The following is a 14,894-nucleotide window of genomic DNA, read 5'->3' on the forward strand; positions in this document are numbered from 1 at the left end:
TGAAAACTGTTAAATCGGGAATGGATCAAATGTACCATATCTGACAGTGTTCTTAATGACAATGTGGAAAGAAGAAATTGCTGCTCACCGCGTAGACAAGGCATCGAGTTGCAGACAGGCACAATGAAAAAGACTCCTAAAATACTAAGTTCTTCCTCTGAACTAGAAAACACACACACACACACACACACACACACACACACACACACAATTGCACAAGCACAACTCACCCACACGTATCCCTATCTCAGGGCACTTGAGCAGGCTGGGTTCTCATTATTTGATAATGCTGTACATTAATACCTTTCTTAGCTGATACCTGACACCGCTCTTGTGCAAGTGGACAAAAATAACATGTAAGGTGAGCGAAAGAACAGAGGCTTTTAACAAATTATACCACCAATATCTACTGGTTAAAGGTCATGAATCATATCCTAAGCTTACGATCATCTTAGAGGAAGAGATGCATCTCAGTAGAAATCAGCATAAATTTTGTTTACACTCCATGACAATATGTCATTGAGGGCACATGACAGCAAGGTTTTTAGTGGTTGTGCCAAAATGTTTTGAAACAAGTGTCAATAAAACACAATTCACAGAACTACAAAACTTCAACTACAATGAAAAATAATAAAACACACACACACACACACACACACACACACACACAGAGAGAGAGAGAGAGAGAGAGAGAGAGAGAGAGAGAGAGAGAGAGAGATATGGAAGTACTTATTATATCAGGTCAAACTTAGACCAGACAGGGAAAAGCAGTGGAAAGACTTACAATAGCACAGCAGATGGCAGATCATTGGATAAAAAGGATGAGGCAGCCACTCAGCAACACACTGAAGTCTCCAGCCTAAAAAGTTACACTGAACACTAGGCACTCCATAAAACTTTGAAACCTTCACAACACCAGTTTTATCATCTGCTACAGTAGAGGACAGATCCTTAACCTAAAGCTGTTTCTGCCTGTTTATCACACCATAAAAATCGCTCATTTAAAATGTGACTTACAATTATTTTCACACCATGGGCATCACAGACAGCAGGGTCCTCTCACCAGATTAGGAAGTTATCGTGTGAGGGGACAGTGCTCAATTCACAGGCAGATCAGGGTCACTTCATCCCACTGGAATGACTGGCAGGAGGAATGCCACAGCTGACTGTCCATCACTGCCAGCCTCCTCCACAAATGCAGGGATCTCTGACTCACTGTCGAAATGACAGCCCACAGGGGAACAGCACATTGTGTCACATCAAGTTCCCTGCAGGCCTCCCTTGCATTATGGTCTACCAGTTCCATTTCCCTAAATTCCCACGTGTCATGGTGCCAAGTGGAATGATACCTGCTTGCCCCACTGTTTAAGCAAGTACATTTCGTCACATGTGCTGCATTGATTATGCTAAGGGAATTGGAGCAGATGAGAAAAAGACACCTCATCTGCTCAAATGCTATAAGGATCTCATGGAGCTCTGCACAAAATACAGCATATTTATCAGGAAGGCGAACCCTGAAGAGGCAATTTGGGAATACCACCAAATAATCAAGGGAGTCCCCTTTTTTGGAGCCATCAGTGTACATAACTTTAAAACAATGATGCCTATCTAAAATGTTAAAAAACACAGGTTGAAGAATAAAAACTGGACTGCAATCATTTTTAAAATTCGCAAAGTCTAAAATAAATCTGGGCCACTGTGAAAGCTGCGGTGGAGATATACTTGTACGTTAGATTACATACCAGTATTTCAAAATTTTAATGTATGCCATAGTATGTCAATCCCCAATTTTGTTCGGGCTCTTGTCATAGTTCATTGAAGACTACCGTATAACGAATGTAAGCTTTACAGAGAACACACTGGTTGGCCACATGGCGCCTTCTATATGAACTACGTAATATGTAACATTCAGAGTAAAGCAGTTATGGTCTCTAATAATAATTATAATTTGCATAGTAATAACACAAAATAAAATACAAGTAAAATTATTGGTGTTACTGACTGACTTACTGCCACCTTTAACAGTTAACATCAGAAGATGTAAAAAAATACCAGACTCACTCCATGTCAGCCAGTTTTTTGTTAGTCTTTAAAATACATGGGTAATGTCAGATCCATATTTTTTTTTTTTTTTTTTTAATCTTTACAAAACATTTGGAGACACATGACGTATGCTGCAATTATTATAATTGATTTGATTTAAATATTTTTTTTCTTTTCGTAATATTTTTATCTTTATTTAATCATTGCAACGAGGTATGTTGTTCCTCCTACTTACTGAATAGTTCTTAAATGGCACCGAATATCAGCATAATAGATAGTTGGTGTGAACTGCCATTCCATAACGGACTTAGAGAGTACTAATCTCTTGCCACTTCAAACAGATTTTTAATTATAAGTGCACGAAAAACAATATACTAAACTGCCATTATTAACCAGGGTTGCCACAAGTTTCCCCAAGTAAAATTCTGTAATATTTACCCGATTTCCAGACAAGTTTTAGCGTTTTCCCGACATAATTTGAGGTCAAAGGTAAGTTAAGATGTAAGTTGACAATCTGTCTTTGCAGCTGTGGTACAAGACACAAAGGTGCAAATGAGGAAATATCTAAAAAAAACTTGCAAGCACATGGTGTTTCCTGATGAGAGCAAAAATCTTGTACTAACATCAATATCTTTCGTAATGAACTGTTTTTAGATGGGTAAAGCAAGCTAAATTGTATACGTGTTTCATTAAGACCACTGATGTTATTTTATTTCAATAAAATGGCACACATCTGATGACAAAAATAATCATTTCCTTTAAGTCACAAGACATTTAAAATACCTTCACTGATTTCAGAAATAACCTCAGAAAAAATACGCCTCTTGAAAGAAGTGTATAAGGTGAGGAAGAATTGTGTAATTAAACACTACAGGTGCTGCCAATAAAATGTTGGTTCTACTATGTTCATTATTCTGTCAGTTAATATCCACTATGTTATATCTATTATTTTACAGGTATTGTGTGATTTTTCTTTCGAGAAATGTATTAGTACATGGCGTATAAACTGCCAGCAACTGACACAATTTTCTTCTTCTTACCATCTGTACTTTATAATATATAAACTACTTTTGAAGTACCAAAATGTACTAGAACACACACTATACAATGTACTTGGGGTGAGATAGTCACAATTCCTGAAATCCATCACCTCTGACCTATTGAGGAGCACTGCAGTCCTGGGTATATGGATAAAACCTGAAAACCCGCCACATTACACCACACACAAACAGACCCGGCCTGCAGGCAGATCAGTGATACTAGATCCGACAGGCAGGGCCTGCACATAAGTGGGAGCCAAATGGCTTCAGATCATCAGGCCCAATCCATTACAGATACCTGCAGAAACGACCTGCAGTTTTGGCCCATCATGGAAATACACTCGTGTGGCCAGTTATTCACAAGCTGCAGACAGCATATTGATGAAATGAGACCATGGTGATCAATCCATGCAACAGATAACTTGCTCAAATACTCTGAGAATCAATAATAATGAGGATAGGTAGCAACTCACCATAAAGATGATTACCGAGCCACACACAGGCACATAGAAATGACAATCACACACTCACAACTAAATTTTCAGCCATAGCTTTTGTCTGAAAATGGGTGCACAAGAAGTAGTGGCAGCGATGACTGCAAGCTGAGAGAGTGGTAGGAGAGAGAGAGGGAGAGAGAGAGAGAGAGAGAGAGAGAGAGAGAGAGAGAGAGAGAGAGAGAGGCAGTAGTAATGAGGGAGTAGGCAAGTGGCGCATGTACTCAGCTGCACCCGGCCAGCGATGATGCACGACACCTCAGTAAACAAACCATTTCATTAACTGAGACAAAAACGAGATATTTCCAGTGTTTCTCTTTATTTTTTCATATTTCCCCAATGTTTCCCTGATGTGTTTGAAATTCTCCGATATTCCTTGATTTTCAGAAACTGAGGAAACCCTGTTAACATTATACACACATGTAAACCACAGTATTGCATAGTTTCTATAGAGGGCGCCATATGGCCAACCGATGTGTTCTCTGTGAAGCCTACCTTCATTGTACAGTAGTCTTGAATGAACTGTGACAGGAGCCCGAAGAACAGGGGACTGACATACTAGGTCATGCATTAAAACTCTGAAATACCGTTATGTAATCTAGTGTACAAGCAATATAGGTTATGCCACAATCTTTTTATACTATTTCCTGACAATGTACTTCCCGTATTTTTTAGTACTGATAATGGCTAGTTGTTAGCCGAAATCTAGGTTTGCATTAATAAAGCCTGAAAGGAAAGGACGTCTGATTGCTGTTCTTCGTCATTCTGAAAGTCATATCACAGTCATTGAGTGCATTCCACATTATTATTGAAGGTAATTAGACACTTTGTTCCACCACAGTGCCACATGGTGGTTGCTGAAGCATGCCCAGAGCTTACAGTTACAGTCCTCAACTCAAAAAACCCAGTTCACCAAGTTCATACCAGCAAACAAACACCGAGCAACCTTAGGCGCTCGCCATTTAGAATGACTCCGAGGGCATATGTGATTTTATCAAAGATATCAAGGCTGCAGCAAGCATTAGCTCCACCTCCTTCTCCCCCCCCCCCCCCCTCCCCACCCCACTAACTCTCCACACCGTTAAACAGCTGCTATTTTTACAAGCAATTTCTTAAAAATGTTCCAATAAATAAAAAACAATAAAACTGCTACATTCTGTTCTATACCATTTTCAAAAGACACAGAGTTCACTCCACATCAAACTTCTACACAGAAGAGTGCAATTTCTAGAGGTAGAAGGGCCGTGTCTCCACAGAGTTCACTGACACTGGTGACAGGCTATTTCTTTATGTAACAGTTCAGAAAGTAGCCAAGTACCTTGGTATAGTGAAGATGAACATAATAATGCAGTTACAGTGAAACATTTACTGTTTGGAGTCATGCTCATGACCAGAGAGCACTTTTTTCAGCATCTAAAGGGTCTTTAAAACAGTCTACAAGATTATAGCTCACAACATAGCACAATAGCTAGGCATTAAAAAGATGAACTTTTTGGCACTCCATTCACACAACTAGCAACAGCTGTTCATGATTCAAAAAACGCATACCTCTGGCTTTAAAAATTCATGATTTATCCACAGCATTCAACTGTACAACAGTCTGCCATCAGAAATAAAAAAAAGAGCAAGTCTCTGACTTTGTTTAATAAGAACATAAAAATGTTCTTGCCTGATCATTGCTTTTACACTGTATCTGAATGCACGAGTGATTTTTGGAAAAGAAACAAAAACTAATGTAAAATATGTGCAAAAAAAGGTTGTATTTATACCATCTGCAACTATGAAAACCAAGTGCTCTACTTTTATAAAGAGGGAGGGAGGGAGGCAGCTTAATATCCTTGTAAGGAGTTGTAATCCATAAGTATGCCAACCAGGCACTTGATGTGTGTATGTGTGAGAGGGATGTGAAAATAAACTAAAACAGTAACAAAAAGTAAGCAAGCAAAATCAGGGTTTGTAAATTTTTATTATATCACTTCATGTCATCAAACCATCACATCATGCTATGAATTTTTCCAATATTAAACGTATGTTTTGTTTATCTGCATGTGCGTGTATTATACAAGACTGATTCAGAGGACAAATAAATATTTCAAGTTTCCCTCAAATCACTAAATAAGTTTTTCCTTAATTGTCCTGATTACTTTCAAGTAATTAAGTATTATTTTGAGAAACTAAAAGTCATAACGGTCAATGAGATACCTCATTTGTCCATTTCCCACAATTCATCTGTCTATGACAATTTGGAGTAAAGCCCAATGTGTATTTCATAAGGCGTTTTGATTTCACACTGCTCAAACATCTGGCCAAAAAGCAATTGCAAAAATATGAACATACGTGTTGCTACGAATACGGATTGTGATCAGGCATGCCACAGTGCCTTTAACCTAGAAGCACTTGCATAGGACAGCTTCTGTGTAGTGCAGATACACTATACAACTGACCATGAGCTTTAGATCACATGTTATCAGCACTAGACACAGCAACTCTTGCAGCAGCCGAAGCCTCAAGTTTTGTCACTGTGCTAAGGTTAATTTTCTTACACTATGTGATCAAAAGTATCTGGACACTCCAAAAAACATACGTTTTTCATATCAGATGCATTGTGCTGCCACCTACCGCCAGGTACTCCATATCAGCAACCTCAGTAGTCACTAGACATCGTGAGAAAGCAGAATGAGGCACACCACGGACCTCACGGACTTCGAATGTCGTCAGGTGATTGGGTGTCACTTGTGTCATACGCCTGTATGTGAGATTTCCACACTCCTAAACATCGCTATGTCCACTGATTCTGCTGTGATAGTGAAGTGGAAATGTGAAGGGACATGTACAAAACAAAAGCGTAAGGCCGACCTCGTCTGTTGACTGTGACAGAAGCCGTCGACAGTCGAAGAGGGTCATCGTGAGTAATAGGCAGACATCTATCCAGACCATCATACAGGAATTCCAAACTGTGTTAGGATCCACTGCAAGTACGAGTACTTTGTCATTTAGGCGGGAGATGAGAAAACTTGGATTTCATGGTCGAGCGGCTGCTCATAAGCCACACACCACGCTGGTAAATGCCAAACAACACCTCGCTTGGTGTAAGGAGCGTAAACATTGGACGATTGAGCAGTGGAAAAACTGTTGTGTGGAGTGACGAATCACGGTACACAATGTGGCAATCCGACGGCAGGGTGTGGGTATGGCGAATGCCCAGTGAATTCATCCGTCAGCGTGTGTAATGCAAACAGTGAAATTTGGAGGCAGTGGTGTTATGGTGAGGTCTTGTTTTTCATGGAGGGGGCTTGCACCCCTTGTTGTCTTGCATGGCAATATCACACCACAGGCCTATGTTGCATCTTCTTGCTTCCCACTGCTGAAGAGCAAATCGGGGATGACGACTGGATCTTTTAACACGATCGAGCACCTGTTCATAATGCACTGTCTGTGGCAGAGTGGTTACACGACAATTACATCCCTCTAATGGACTGACCTGCATGGAGTCCTGACCTGAATCCTGCAGAACACCTTTGGGATGTGTTGGAATGCCGACTTCATGTCAGGCCTCACCGACCCACATCGATACCTCTCCTCAGTGCAGCGCTCCGTGAAGAATGGGCTGCCATTCCCCAAGAAACATCCCAGCACCTGACTGAATGTATGCCTGTAAGAGTGGAAGCCATCATCAAGGCTAAGAGTGGGCCAACACCATACTGAATTCCAGCATTGGCAATGGAGAGCACTACGAACTTTTAAGTCATTTTCAGCCAGGTGTCGGATACTTTTGATCACATAGTGTATGTGTATCTTTTTAGAAATAAGCAGCAATTTTTGTGTGTTTGCCTAGTGCTTTTTAATTTCTACACTTGTTTTCATATTTACCAGAGCTAGGACCATGTAACTGAAGGGTTCTTGAAGACCACTGTTAGGGTCATTGCAGTCTGATTTAATATAAACCAGTGACCATTAGGTAACACTTAGTAGTGATTTAGATCCTGTGACATCAGCAATACGTACAGAGATTCTTACTGCACCATGAGCCTAAAGTATGCTTATACCTCCCAATTTAGTTTTTTATGTAAATTCAATTTAGTCTCCACCATTTCTGGTCCATGTTCATGTGTAGGTATGGCTAGGAACTGTGGATATTGTGTGATCACGATGAAGGGGTCGGCTGCTGTTGGACATTGCCACAGATCTACTATGTGCTTTATGTGCTACATTTTTATAGCTGAATTAACACACAGTTTATGGCATGGTGCTTGTTAATAGTTATGACTTGTCATGCATGCAATTATAATGTCACGTTGTACCTAAGGATGGTCCGTTTCTACCGAAACCAGTTGTTTATTAAACTGGCAATACAGCTGTGAGCAAACCACTATTTTCGAAAAATAAGACTGTTTGCTGATGATACTGTTGTCTACATGAAAATATAGTCATTGGAGGATTGCAAGGCATTGCAGAAAGAAGTTGAAAAATTTGCACATTCTGTAATGAATTATTTAAGTACTGATAAAAGTAAGATAATGCCTGTAACAGAAATAAATAATGTGACAGTACCTGGTTACGCGATTAGCGGAGAAAATCTTGAGCGCGACACATTGCATAAGGCATAAGATTATCACTTCAGGCAAGGGGGTTACCTTCATAGTCTCTGATGTTATTGAATGTAGCATATGTCAAAATTCAGGAGCAAGTAAGAAACACATATTTCTTTGTTTTCTCCAAACAAATTCCTGCCCCGAGATACAGGTCTCCAAAGATGACACTATGAATACCATTTTGAAGATGTGAATTTCAGAAAAATTCTTAAAATGCTGTATCTCTGTAACAGTTCTATATATTTTGTTATAGAGTTTTTTATTTGAAAGATAATTGTTTTATGATTACAATGGTAACCTCCATTTGGACATATCTGTCCAAGTACTTTTACTGTTGCCTTTTGAATTGTTTTTTTATAATTTACAGAAAAAATTTTTTTCAGATATGCCAATCCAGAAAAGTTAGATTTTTTTCTGTTGATTAGTACCATGTAGTAGTATGTCTATAAAGGAGAGATTCCACTTTTAAGTTGGACAGGTTTTATTTTAAAAAATCTTTTTTAAAACTTTCAAGGGTAATGTATGTCTTCACAGTAGTTGGTTCTTACTAATGTCTTTGTTAGAATGTTTATTTCTATTGTCTTTGTTGCAGTTATTTCTTATCACTTCCTTTGTTGGAGTTATTTCTTTCCACTTTTATAATTGCAGATATTTCTTACATTCTGCTGTAGTTTCTCTGTCATGGTTGTTCATTGCAGGTTTCTGTATTGTAGTTGTTCAGTGCTAATTTGTTTACTGAAGAGGCTTCTAAGAAATCTGAGAGCATCCAGTGAGTTCTGTGTTTTGGTGAGAAATTTGCCAGTTGACAGTTGCAGTGTGTTTTGTGAAAAGGACTGTTTGAAATGTCTTCTGACTGGGGCCACAAGAAAGTGAAGTGTGCTGACCATTTGCATATCCATAAAATAATGATATATAAGATACACAAAAAAAGATACTTTGTTCAGGTTGGGAATAAGTGTTCTCATTTGAAAACACTGTTTCAAAGTGAAGATGTATCCAGTGACGACTTTTTGTGTTCTAAATGTTTTGACAGAATAACAACAATTATAGTCTCTGAACATGGTGAAGCTTTCCATGGTGCAGATGATGCAGATTTTGCATCAATAGAGGACGAATTAAATACCCTGAACCAGTCATTACAGAGTTAAGCGTTACTCCTGTTAAGAAACTGTGGTCAGTGAAGTTGAGTCATAAGCTCTCTGCATCAAGAAAGTGCAAGAAATTGCTAAAGCCATGGTAGAATACACTGCAGCAAAGCTGACCACACTCTTCAAAGTAGAAATTCCATCTTCAAAAGAAAATTAACCAAACCACTCTTGCACCTCTTGCCAGGAATTTTTCACACATGTCAATTCAGCTGTTGAATATTTTGCATCCTACAGTGAAAAGGTGCAGGTTTAACTATTATTCCAGAGACATTTTCAAATAAAACAATTTTGAATCATGTTCCATCAGTATCAAAGTACATAGGTTGGAACTTAAATAGTGGCAACACTGCTGGGGGGACACTATGCAATGGAATCTACTATTGTTGCTCATAGGACACGTTGTTGACATACCTACCTTACCTCCGAGAAAATGGACTCGCACATGCGACGTCACCGGTGTGCGCACAATCGAGGGAAACACAGTCACCTGTGAGTGAGCGGTCTAATGTAACGGTGTCACTATGTTTTTGAAACACGAGCAATGGAGTTGGATCAAGATTGAATGTGCCAGAGGTCATACAGCACAACGGTGTCATCGAGGTCTTAAAGAGGCAAGCGGGGAATCGGCATTGCTGTACAGAACAGTGGCATGTTGGGTAAAAGCTTTCAACGAAGGTCGGCAAACTGTGGCAGATATGCATCGGGCAGATCGTCCTAGCATCTCTGAAGAAGATGTGCATGCTGTTGCCACATTAGTGGACAATGACTGATGCCATACAGTTTTTGAGCTCGCCCACGAAACTGGATTAGTGCATATGACTGGGCTTCGCATCCTGAAGGAATGCCTGGGTATGTGAAAAATTGCATCAGGATGGGTTCTGCATGACTTGACAGAAAAGCAGAAATGGATGTGTTACGATGGTGCTCAGACACACTTGGAGTGGTATAAGTGGGAAGGAGGGCTTTCTGGCATTGTATCTTAACACCGGATGAGACATGGGCCACATTGTATGAGCCAAAACTAAAACGCCAATCCAACAAATGGCATCATTATGGATCGCCGCAAAAGTCGATAGTGTGTCAGAGCCTCAGTATGGTGAAAGTTATGCTGATCCTCGTGTATGACTGTGATGGTGTTACCCTTATGCATTATGTTCCTCCACAGCAGACCGTTAATGCACAGTATTACTGTTCATTTCCGGAGCATCACCTGCAACCAGCTTCGCGAAAGAAGCGGACCACTTTTTGGGCAACCCATCCATCATTTTACACGACAATGCGCAGACACATACAGTGCAAGCTGTGGCTGCTCTGTTCGGTCAATGGGACTGGGAAGTACTGTACCATCCACCATACTCCCCGGACCTAAGTCTTTGTGACTTTGATTTGATTCTGAAGATGAAGGAATCACTTCGTGGCATTTGCTTCAGAACTGTTCCAGAGATTCGACAGGCTTTAGACTGGTCCATTCGCACCATCAACAGAACAGGCTCTGCTAACTGTACACTACTCCTTCCACATCGCTGGCATCGAGCGTGTAGAACCCGCTGCCAGCGATGCGGAAGAAGTAGTGTACCGTTAGCAGAGCCTCTTCTATTGATGGTGCGAATGGACTGCTCTAAAGCCTGTCAAATCTCTGGAACAGCTCTGAAGCAAATGCCACGAAGTGGTTCCTTCATCTGCGGAATCAAATCAAAGTCCTGAGGAAAAAGTGCAAAGAAGGGCAGCTCGTTTCATGTTGTCGCGCAATAGGGGTGAGAGTGTCACTGATATGATACACTAGTTGGGGGGAGGGGGGGGGGGGGTGGGAGGGGGGGCAGTCACTGAAACAAAGGTGGTTTTCTTTGCGGCGAGATCTATTTACGAAATTTCAATCACCAACTTTCTCTTCCAAATGCGAAAATATTTTGTTGACAACCACCTACGTAGGGAGAAATGATCATCATAATAAAATAAGAGAAATCAGAGCTCTAACAGAAAGATTTAAGTGTTCCTTTTTCCCATGCGCCATTCGAGAATGGAATGGTAGAGAGGTAGTATGAAAATGGTTCAATGAACCCTCTGCCAGGCACTTAAGTATGAATTGCAGAGTAACCATGTAGATGTAGATGTACACAACGCTGGTGACTACTTTGAAGGACAGCAACAGGTGCAAACATGAAACTCTTTTGTATCAGTTGTGAATAAATAGTTGCCACTATTTAATTTCCGACCCTCATACATGGTAGATAAATCAAGAAATGTGAGGTCTGTAAAAGGAGTCTTTGGAAGACCAAATCCCTATTATGGTCATCCTGCAGAATCAGCTCAAGCTCAAATAGTGCAGTCACTTTATCTGGAAGATAAATGGGACTGTTCTCACCAGAGTGCCAACAACAGTTGAAGGTGAAAAAGTGGTTAAAGTGAAGAGGTGCATGACTCGCAGTATTAAAGAAACTTTTGCACTTTGTAAGAGCAACTATAAAACTTCACATACTGGAAGATCAAAATTTGATGCACTACGACCGAAGTGGGTAGTTCCACAGCCACCAAGAGATGTCCGTTTATGTGTGTACTGCGTGAATTTTGAACTTTGTATGGTAACTTTGAAGAACTTACTGGAGCATGCGACATGACACCTTGGTTAGGCACGTAAAGTCATTAGTAATCTGTGACATAAACTGAGGGACTTGTTTGTTTCATGACTGTGGTGACTGCCCTGGAAAGGGAGGACTGTCTTTACAAACATTTGGCCTGGAAGTCATAGCAGATAACTCTGCAGAATCATATATGTGACATGGGAGGAAAATAAACTAATTACGAAAACTGTTGCCTTTGACAGTTTCATTGATGAACTTGGTAAATGGTCAGTGAGAGTTAGTGCTTCACAGGAAGTAAAAGGGTATCATTGACGTAATGACCAGGTTTCAATTTTTACAAGAGTGACTTATTTTCAAAACAAGACCACAAATGTTGCAGTTATAAGTAATGACACAGAACATGACTCAGCACATGCTTTGCTAGCAATGCACAAAGTCTTCAACTGCAAACAGGGGTAGAGAAGATCATCACTATTTCTCATGGTGCTCCTAGTCATTTTAAAAATCGTTACCTGCCTTTTGAACTGAGTGCCAACTGACTGGGTATACAGTGCCACTGGTCATGGGAAGGGATTTTGCAATGGTGTAGGAGGCCTGCTGAAGCATCATGCTACAAAACACAATCTTTTCACACCAAATACAGCTGTGATTCAGAATGCTGAGGATTTTATGAGTCGCGAAATCTTACACATCCACAACCTTCATTCATTTGTCCAAAGAGGAAGTCGAAGAATTCCATGAGCACAAAAAAGAAGAATGGTCCAAACAAACTATTCCTGTGAAAGGAATTCAGAAGACACATTTTTGGACTCAAAGTGATGGGCGAACTCATACTGCTCGCACTTTACAGAGCAAGAAAGAAGAAATTTTGTTCGTTCAGCCAACACCTCAGAAACAGCAGGATAACATTCAGATGCACAACCTGAGAAGGAAGATGTATGTGGCGTGTGTGTGTATGACTATGACTGGTGGATTGCAGAGATTACAGACACCAGTTATGAGTTAAACGAAACTGTAGTGAACTTTATGCTACCACATGGACCAGCTGCTGGACATAAGTTTCCAACTGATGGACAGCGACAACACCATCCGTGCTCACTTCCTGTTCGCAATGTTTTGAAAATTTTAAGTGCTCCAGTTCCTGTTGGTTAAACAGGAAGGTATCATTCTATATCAAAGGATGCAGTGGAACATTTTTAGTTCACTGACTGGCTAATTTCAGTACAAAACAGAGTGCACAGAAGTTTTATAAATTGAAACCTTTAAGTCTTTGGACCTTTCACACACATTTTGGAACCATTTAAAATGCTTGAAAAATGAGTCTCTTACTCATCTTTCAAAACTAAAATTATGTTAAATAAGGCTAGGTTTTGATTTTTATGAGCCTGTTATGCGATAATGTGGTAATAAAACAGTTTTTATGTATGGCAAAAATTTCAATTGCTTATAAAACCTCTTCAACCTAAAAGTGGAAGCTCTCCTTTTCATGGAATGTAGAACTATATAGTACTAATCAAAATTTTATGGATTGGCATTTTTGGAAAAAAAATCCATAAATTATAAAAAAGTTCAGAACACTACAGTAAAAGAACTTTGACAGGTAAACATACTCTGTAAAAACCAAAATGTTACTCCACTGGCAAGAATTTCATTCCTAACAGTTCATCTGAAAGTAGAAGATGAATCAGACATAGCTGGCATCATCTCAAAATGGGCACAACAATTTTTTTCCAAGAAAAATTGTATTCTCTTTCAGGATGACTTCCGAAATCAAGAATATTCATAGTCAACCTGCAGTTATACTGTACATCCTTTTTAAGTCATTGGTACATAAGTAAAGTCCTCTGACAATTTCAGAAACATGAGACATACTCTATTTTACTAAATGACATGGTTCAGCAAATAAAGAATTAAGTTCCAAAGCATTTATGCTGGAGCAAGAGTCAAGAATGTTTTCGGAAAATCTCTCATCTAATAATAGTTAGAGGCTGAGAAACAGTTTGCCACATTCACCACATCTCAATTCATCAGCCAAGTGTCATAGAAAGATAATTGTGGCAATCACTCTTTTGATCTTTACTGTATCATACAAACACAAGGAGAGAAGACACGTATGTAGCAATCAATAACCATATTTTCAATCAACAGTAAGATTTGCATCTGAAACATTAATTATGTATACGAAAATGTCTGAAGGCACCAACCCAAGTATGATGTTGACAACAATGGCTCAGAGTACTTGAAAGAAATCCGCACTTTTGTAACTAGTTCCTCTATAATTACCAAAAGAGGGCTCTCTTACACAGAGAAGCGAAAAGTTTCAGTGTACAGAAGAAACATTTAGGAAGGTAAGTACATTACATGTTTGTTTACCTGGTGAAACTACTGCTGTTCAAAAACATCATACATTTTTAGAACAGTATTCACAGAAGGACATGTTCTGATGTCAGAACTTACATTAAGTACAATATCATTTCCAAACAACAAGGGCTAACAAGAAAACTTTGTCCAGCAGAAATTAAGTGTGGCAATTGCTTTGACCAAGTGTTAAAACAAACAGTAAGAAGGTAATGTGTTTTGACAAAAACATTAGTAGTGCTGTAAGGAAGTAACACACAGAGGATTGTGTTTAGAGCTAGACACATCTCATAATTGTCTGCAGTGGTAATATAACAATCACACAATGTACCATCATTAGTCACAACTGAGATTTCACCATGAGGAGTTACCACTTCAACGAACTATAATATGTACATATAAATTTCTTTAAATGAGATGATCCAAAAACTTCACCACAAAAGTTCAAAACAAAGTACGACGAATACTGTAAAATAAGCAAGCATGCACACACACAAATAGCAGCTCCAAAAATGCAGAATAACTTGTGAAGAAGCACGTAATCTGAGCACATAAGTTTTTTCACTTTATACCAATTTTGATTTGCTGTATATTTTACACGTGTAAACCAACTAAACACACCCATCAGACATAAAAAACG

At 39.4% G+C, this 14,894-nt stretch overlaps 1 protein-coding gene across 2 annotated transcripts in view; it reads right to left on the bottom strand.

Moving 5' to 3' along the window:
• Positions 1 to 14,894, bottom strand: part of LOC124795199 (BRCA1-associated RING domain protein 1-like) — a 202,600-nt gene that overhangs the window by 135,708 nt on the left and 51,998 nt on the right. The window lies entirely within an intron of this gene.

Source organism: Schistocerca piceifrons, chromosome 4, assembly GCF_021461385.2.
Source record: "Schistocerca piceifrons isolate TAMUIC-IGC-003096 chromosome 4, iqSchPice1.1, whole genome shotgun sequence".
Taxonomy (NCBI): Eukaryota; Metazoa; Arthropoda; class Insecta; order Orthoptera; family Acrididae; genus Schistocerca; species Schistocerca piceifrons.